Raw genomic sequence first — 8,079 nt, forward strand, 5'->3', positions numbered from 1 at the left:
ATGAACGAAAGGAAAGACATATTTTCTCTTAAAATGACCATTTCCAGTGGGGTGGCACTAGGGGTGGCAAGGGCTCTGTTGGGGGTGGCGATTGCCACCCCTGCCCCCCCTTTGGCTCCGCCACTGCAAGTACTTAAACATGCTGCATGTTTCCATTAAAAAAATAATTAAGACATACATTCATACATATTTTTAAGACTCTTATTCAAAGAGCACTATAATCCCAGCTGGCACACGACCAACCTTCAACGTTGAAATGTGGTTGAAATATGATTGAAATACTGTCTGTTGTTGTTTCAATGTTGAATCAACGTTGAAACTGTTTAATGTTAAATGGTTGAAACTGTTTAATGTTAAATGGTTTGCGCTCGCACGCAAACGCGGACTCACGTATCGTATTACCATGCTATAGATACACTTACATTAAACACTACAATTCTAAATCAGTGTAATACATTTACAGACATCTAATTATTTCATCTCGTTTCTGTTTTTTCCCTGTTTTTTCTCCCTCTGCTTTGTCTCCCGTTTTTCATGGCTACCGTTGAGGAACAAGCTCTCGTCAAGCTCGGCTCGGAGCTGGAAAAGTTGGGCCGGGAGATCCAGCGTCTCCTGGTGAAGCAAGCAGAGCTCACCCAAGAGAAGACCAGGCTCAAGGCCGCCCGCGACGCTGCCTACTCGGCCGTCTCCACTCCCTCGTCACGGCGGATCAGCGCGACCGCCATCTTGACCCAGGGACCAGGCTGGGAGCACCAGCGAGTACGCAGAAGATAGCCGGCGTCGTCGCCCCTACCTCAGCCGAATTTCTCCTCTGCAAACCGGTTTGAAGTGCTCAGCTCCGGGTCCTCCACCTCGCCCTCACCCCCTCATCCGACACCACACTCACCAGCGCCTAAGAAGAAAAAGGGCAGTATCCAGGTGCTCGTGTCCTGGACATGGCCAGGTGGCTTCCCTCGGCGCTAAAGCAGCGAGACGACTTTGGCACCGTCGTCCTTCACGTGGGGGCTGTCGACACCTTCGCCCGGCGCAGCGAGATCCTCAAGGAGCACTACCGTAGAGGTATGTGCGGGACTGCTTTTTTAATCCCGCTCCCGCCAAAAAATCGCTTGTTTTAATCCCGCTGCCGCCCGCGCCTGCTTGTTTTAGTCCCGCTCCCACCCGCACCGGCCAAAAAATCGCTTGTTTTAATCCCACGCCCGCCCACCACATACACATGTATTTATTAAATACAGCAATATAGCGATGGATCGTGCTGTCCCATTTCTTACCACAGTCCAAACACATGCCGTCAGGTGACGTACACCAACACTTTGACATCAATCACAATAAGCCGATTTCCCTCTCCATTAATTACAATGGAATATGACTTCCATACATCAGACTTTCCTGTAGTTGGCTTAATTGTGGTGTATTCGCCTGTTTTAATTGAATTTTCCACAGCTGAAACTGGTTGACCGTCTACAGCAGGGGTCGGCAACCTATGGCACGCGTGCCACCATTGGCACGCCGAGGCTGTGAAGGATTGGACGAGCACTTGCAAAAAAAATGCAAAGTGGATCAGGCCAAGATAGCAGAGGGAGCACAAAGTTCAAGCAAAAATTCTCTTTTTCTCTTCTTTTTATTATTTTTCTTTAGAAAGTGAATATTTATGCAAATAATTACTCAAAAATAATAACAATAATCAAGCATCAACATATCAAAAGAAACATACTATTCAAAAACCACAACTTGCTGAGTCTCTCTCCAAGAGTCAGAAACCACTATAGCAGCAGAATTCAAAAAGGGGGTCGCTCCCTATACAAGATCAAATGCTTGGCCTCCAACATAGGACTCAGACTACACATATAAAGAAGGTGGCCAGCACCATTCCTACACAAAAGGGGAACACTTAACATTCATCAGACAAAACATACATTAGACAGACTCTGATGCATCAGTAAAACATTACACACAATTTACAACACAATTTGCACGAATAAAAATCAAAATCTAACATTGCCTAACATCGCAGCCAACATTTAATCGATGACCATTCAGCCACAGCCCATCTCAGTCAACCCCCTGACATTTCGGCAAGCTGAACCGGGCCGTTTCCGGCCGGTGTTACGGTAAATTCAGTTCCCCCTGTTCCCCCTACAGTGCGCATGTCGAAATCATGACGTAGCGCTGCGGGAGGCCCAGACGGGCTCTGCGTGTTTCTCGTTGCTCTTGTATTTCTTTCTGTTCCTCCGGGTAAGCGGTTTCTCACTTAGTTTGTGAAATAGATCCATATAAACTCGTACTTAAAAGCATAAGAATGTTGTTATAACAGGTTTTAATATTAAAGATGAGCTAGATTTCAATTCGTTTTCCACTCCGTATATCCAAAGTGTTTCATTGAGGTCTACTCTTTTATAGCGTTTATATAAAGCTATGTTACTCTGTTCAGACTCCAGTGAGAATGGTGTATTGGGCATGAATTATTGCTGATATGAATAAACTACATTATATGGTACAGTAATGAGTCTGTAGTATTATTTCATATACATTCGCTGTTATAATTGCATCTTGGAAACGGTTTTCGACATGCGGGAACAGGGGGAACTGAATTTACCGTAACACCGGAACAAATAAACAGGCCTTTGTTCCTCGGCGACCCCTTTTTGCCACCCACAAGTCTGTCGACCCTGAAGAACAAACAGTGGTATGAACTCTCGTTATTTTCTCTTTTTGTACTTAAAAGAAACACCAATAACTTTGTAAGCACAATAAAAGACAAGCATTGGAAACAATTTGTCTAGCGTCCACTTTTCATTTTAAATATTTCGTTCATTCCGCCGCAGTCCATAACGGGACAAAAAGTCTCTTGGTTGCCGATTAGCTCATAGCGTTTCTGGGCAGCGCTTTCATCCAGCGCCTTTGGGGAACTGAACGCCAACGTCAGTATGTGAGCAAACGTATAAGCATGTGCGTGAAATAAAGGGAAAAGATGGAGGAAATGTGCGGTCCGTCCACGACCGTCACAGAGGCATAGCCACTGGCACGCGACACGCTGGACCAGCATCAGCAAATATATATATAATTTAATATAAATTAATGGATTATACTTTCGCGAGTGACCGTAGCGCGCGACTCCGCACGCACATCTCGCGCGAACGGCGGAGGCGTTTATACTTGTCGATCGATCGCGATATAATACTTAATTTGTGACCATTTACACACCCCCTCCCCTCCCCGAGATGGACTTCACCCCAGTCGCCTAGGCTCAGCAGTCCCCTCCAGGAACATCGAGGACGTGCTATGCCGGGCCTGACCAGTCACAACAAACCACGCTAATCAGCTAAGTAGAACTTACTTCCCTACCAACCAAACCATTGGGACTGTGTCTGTTAGCCGTGGCAGGTATAGGAATAACAGGGCGATATGTTTTAAAAATCTAATTAAAATTAAATTAAATAATCAACATGGTTACAATGTAGATTCGGTAACAATGAACAATGGTTCAGTGTTACCGACTCTTTTCTATATATTAACTCAGGAGCCCCCCCCCCTGGTAAATAATAATGGCACATTATGGCTGCCTTTTCTTTTTTTCTTTGTTAGTAAATCATGTTGGTGAAGGTGAGATTTGGAGAAACGCAGAAGTATGTCAAAGTGGCTGAAACTGAATCTGTGTTAGTTTCTGGAGACTCCTTGCTAGCATCCTCTAATTCACCTGATGCCACAGTGATTAATCGCACAAATGGAGGGACGAGAACACTGGACGGGAAGCAGCAAAAGAGGTGTGCAGCTTTTGTAACAAATTATGTAAAATATCACGCACAAAGATATTTTGCTGTTAAACTGGGTTGTTAGTTGAATTTGATGATGGAAGACTGATAACATTTCCGACTTTGTTATGCTTAATCTTGTAGATGGTGAGAAATGCTCTCCAGGCTAAACCAGGTGGACAGGTTATTTTGGATGAATATGATAAACTGAGAACATTGACAGATGAAACAAGAAGACGTTTGGTAAACCTTCTTGTGGCCCACATGGTTGAAATTCATGGGTAAGATGTCAATCATATTTATACTTAAAAATGTCTTAAAAGAGCACATTCCTTTTTTGGAATCAGTAAAGCAATTTCTTTCATGTACCCTATGATGCAAATAAACATCAAATGGTGAAACGTGACATGAAAAATTAACAATTTGAGAGAGACTAAAATTCATTGAAGCAAATAACAGTACAATTTGTCACTTAAACTCTGATACAATTGTTGTAGTAATGAAAAGTTTATCTTTCAGGATGATCCCACCAGCATCTGTGAGAACTAAATATGCTTTGGGCATCATCTCTCTATTTCCCAGCCTCAGAGATCCATACTCAGAAAATGGATATGTATGTTTTTATTAGGGGTGGGCATAGATTAATTTTTAAAATCTAGATTAATCTTACTGAAATCTTGAAATTAATCTAGATTAATCTACATTAAAATGGCTCATATGCGTGCTACCCAAGTAATGACTAAAAGTCAGTTTTTGAGATAGGGTTTCTTAATACAGAGGGTGCATTAGACCAGGGGCTCATCTCCTGTTTCCAAAATGCATCAATGACTGCTTGAGAAAGCTGTTCTACTTTGATACTTGAAGAAAAAAAACATGCTCAATAAAATGTAGGCTACTCGTGTTCAACGGTTTATTCAGTTAAACATGAATTTGTAAGCCTACATACTGTACATACTGTACATTAAAAGTTGATAACGTTTATTCAGCTAAACATGATATTTGAAATGTAAGCCAACATTTAGTACATTTCACCTCACGGATGTAATTTGCGGGGTACTCAAAAGCCGGTTTTGGTCCTCTGCAGTTTTAACGGTTAAAAAGAAATAATTAAATAGCGATGAATCTAGCGCTAGGACCATGCAGAAAACGACCGCTCCAAGCTCTGCTCCGGTAACACTTTACGTTCGTAAAAATGAATTTTCCATGAAGCAAACCTGGCGACTTCGTGGCTGCATCCATGTAAACACACGTATGATTTGTAATTCACAGGTTTGAAAACTCGTTCTCGCTCCTACTGTGCAATTTGGTTAGGAATACAGCCGAGCTAAACTATCAAGTTGAAAGTCATCATAGTTTGCTTACCCATTTTGACCCAGTTCCCAACCCAACTTTAAGAATAGATTAACGGCGATAATTTTTATATCGCCCGATAAGAGTATCAAATTAACAAACACCGTTAACGGCACACCACTAGTTTTATATAAAACTCTTATGTCAGTTTGTTTAGTACACATGTGTCAAAGTCAAGGCCCGCGGGCCAGATCCGGCCCGCAAATTGATTATCTATGGCCCCCTGGATGATATTTAATTACTATTAGAACCGGCCCGCAGGCCACAGCCGCCCGATGGTGTTTTGCACGCACAAACACTACATTTTCCACAATGCAACGGTAGCCTGCGAAGTCACTGCAGCACACACAAGCGGCGAGGGTCTGCGCGGCGAAAATGACGTAATCGCTGTCGATTCGCAAGGTCGTGCACCTCTCGAATTTTGTAACTGCGCGCACCAGTTAAACTTAATTAAGTAAATATTTATACATATAGTCGAAATGATTCGGAATAATTCTCTTTTTTATTCACATTATTTAATGGTTGTTTATTTTCAAAACGCCCAATCTTAACGTCTTCACGTTCTCTCATTGTCACGTTGAGGACCCCGGCCCCTCCCTTTTGGGCGTGTGTTTACGTAGTCTACGTGCATCGTCTGCGTCTGTGGATATTCCGTGGTGATGGCTATGTCATGTGATAATCCGTCTCACCTGTGAATCGTCTCGTAATCACATGGGGTTAATGTGATTTGTCTATTTAATGTGCGCTCGCGCAGTGTCCTGTGCTCGTCGTTGTCTAAAGTCTACACGTTGTAGTCTCGGGGAACACCCGAGAGCGACTCCTACACGGAGGACGAGGAGGAGAGCCTTCCCTCCTCCGTGAGAACCGTTAAAGGGAGGAGGACTCCTGGAGAGACCGCGTCCTCCAGTCCTTCCGGGGCCAGCCCCATGGACTATTCCCGGGGTGAGAGTCCGGCTAAGTCCATGGAAGGGGTCCTGGAGGGCGAGGAGGAGCTGATGGACTACGAGGAGGAGCTTCCTCACGCTGCACCTGGCACGTCCTACAGCCGCGCTGCACCTGGCACGTCCGCCCGCCGCGCTGCACCTGGCACGTCCGCCCGCCGCGCTGCTCCGGGCACGTCCGCCCGCCACGTTGCACCCGGCGGAGAGTTCGCAGCGAAGGCAGGAGGGGGATTGCCCAACACAGCGCCAGCAGCACCGGAGCTCTCTCCCCTACTCGCTCTTCTCCTGGCGCGAAGCCTGGCGCCTATGTTACATGTGTGTGTTCCTGTGTTTGTCAGTCTTCCCCTTTGTGTACCTAACCCGTTTTTCCCTCTTGTGCCACTTTGTGTAAACGTGCCTGTGTGTGTGTTTGTGAATGTGCCATTTAATGTGTTTAACGTCTTTTCCCCCGTCTTCCCAGGGAGGGTGTGCTAGGTGATTCGTGATGGACACTTCGCCAAGGGCAGTCACCTCCCAGACGCAGGACTGAGCGCGTCGGATCCGCCCATCGTCGTGGGTTCGGGGCACTCGGTCCTGTTGGCACCCCGGGACGGGTAGTGCCCTTGGAGGGGGCGTCTGTCACGTTGAGGACCCTGGCCCCTCCCTTTTGGGCGTGTGTTTACGTAGTCTACGTGCATCGTCTGCGTCTGTGAATATTCCGTGGTGATGGCTATGTCATGTGATAATCCGTCACACCTGTGAATCGTCTCGTAATCACATGGGGTTAATGTGGTTTGTCTATTTAATGTGCGCTCGCGCAGTGTCCTGTGCTCGTCGTTGTCTAAAGTCTACACGTTGTGTGTGTGCTTGCTACATGTTATTCGTGCGCTGTTGCGCAATATCTGTAAGAATAAAGTGACGTCAGTGGAAACTAAGGATTCAGTGTCTCATCCTTCGCCACAGCCCCAGCGTCACACTCATGTTTCGTCCTGGAATTACAAGATGCTTGTATTTGTTAACGTAATACAAGAGAACTGTTCAGTCAGACAGATATTTGTTATGAAATGAAGTAGTTACAATTTCAAGCATTTTCAAGTACTTTAGCCTAAATTCCAACACTTTTCAAACCTTTATTACTTTTCATTTAATGTACAGGACATGTTTTCTATGAAGGAAGTTTGTTTTTATCTGTTTGCTTGTTGAAAAATGTTTTCACTTGAAATTACTGACAGATCCATAAGAAAATATTGCTTTATTCATTTAAGCATTAAATAATATACACTGTGTTAGGTCTTGGTTCAACAGGCTATGTGCAATCATTTCAATATGTTTTAATAAACATTTAACCAGTCCGGCCCTCGGCTTGTAGCAAATTTGGTTTTTTGGACCTCGGTGTATTTGACTTTGACATCCCTGGTTTAGTAGTAACATGTTTTGAACTTGCTCTACGATGTCATTTTTACTGTGTTAGAAACACTTCTATGACCAGCAGAGTGGATCTGGCTACTTGGCCTGGAGAATAAAAACTTCAGCACAACTCTGCAGCTCAGTCCTGGAGATCCTTCACCAGCACAGCCTATCAAGATAGTCCAAAAAACAAGAGGGAGGTTCACTGCCCTGATAAGCAGCTGCTTGGTGAGGAGTGTTTTGAGGCAATATCCTTTTTGAAACATTCAACTGATGAATTGGCAGTCAAAGAGAAGATGAGGGCCACGTTTCAGTATCGTCAAACACTGGTTCGAGATCAACAGTGCTCTTCAACAGTCTTGGATGTCTTCCCACGATGTCTTAACCCTCAAAGTATACACTTTTAACCTGAAATAGAATAAAAATGCATATTCTTCTGTAGATTGACCAAGACATCACCATTATGTTTGGAGAGGAGGTGTCTGGCAGATTTTTGGCAAAATGGCCTACTTTTTTCAAACCTAGGATCCTGACAGAGTGCAGAAAACAGACTTCTAATGAGCACATTGAAGAGCTCAGGTGAGTCTGGTTAGTTTGGCGAACTCTTCTCTTTAGAGTTTTTTCATTTATGTATTATCTGAATGTGTCTATTT

At 44.3% G+C, this 8,079-nt stretch overlaps 1 long non-coding RNA gene across 6 annotated transcripts in view; it reads left to right on the forward strand.

Moving 5' to 3' along the window:
• LOC143519038 (uncharacterized) overlaps window positions 1-8,079 on the forward strand; it is a 59,458-nt gene that overhangs the window by 725 nt on the left and 50,654 nt on the right. For 4 of the 6 annotated variants that reach the window (XR_013132341.1, XR_013132336.1, XR_013132340.1 and 1 more), the window contains exons 2-6: window positions 557-2,683; window positions 3,219-3,761; window positions 3,894-4,030; window positions 7,491-7,654; window positions 7,952-8,005. This is a non-coding gene — a long non-coding RNA (uncharacterized LOC143519038). The remainder of the gene's footprint in view (window positions 1-556; window positions 2,684-3,218; window positions 3,762-3,893; window positions 4,031-7,490; window positions 7,655-7,951; window positions 8,006-8,079) is intronic. The other 2 variants (XR_013132337.1, XR_013132339.1) reach the window with 2 other exon arrangements.

This window comes from Brachyhypopomus gauderio, chromosome 7 (genome assembly GCF_052324685.1).
Source record: "Brachyhypopomus gauderio isolate BG-103 chromosome 7, BGAUD_0.2, whole genome shotgun sequence".
Taxonomy (NCBI): domain Eukaryota; kingdom Metazoa; phylum Chordata; class Actinopteri; order Gymnotiformes; family Hypopomidae; genus Brachyhypopomus; species Brachyhypopomus gauderio.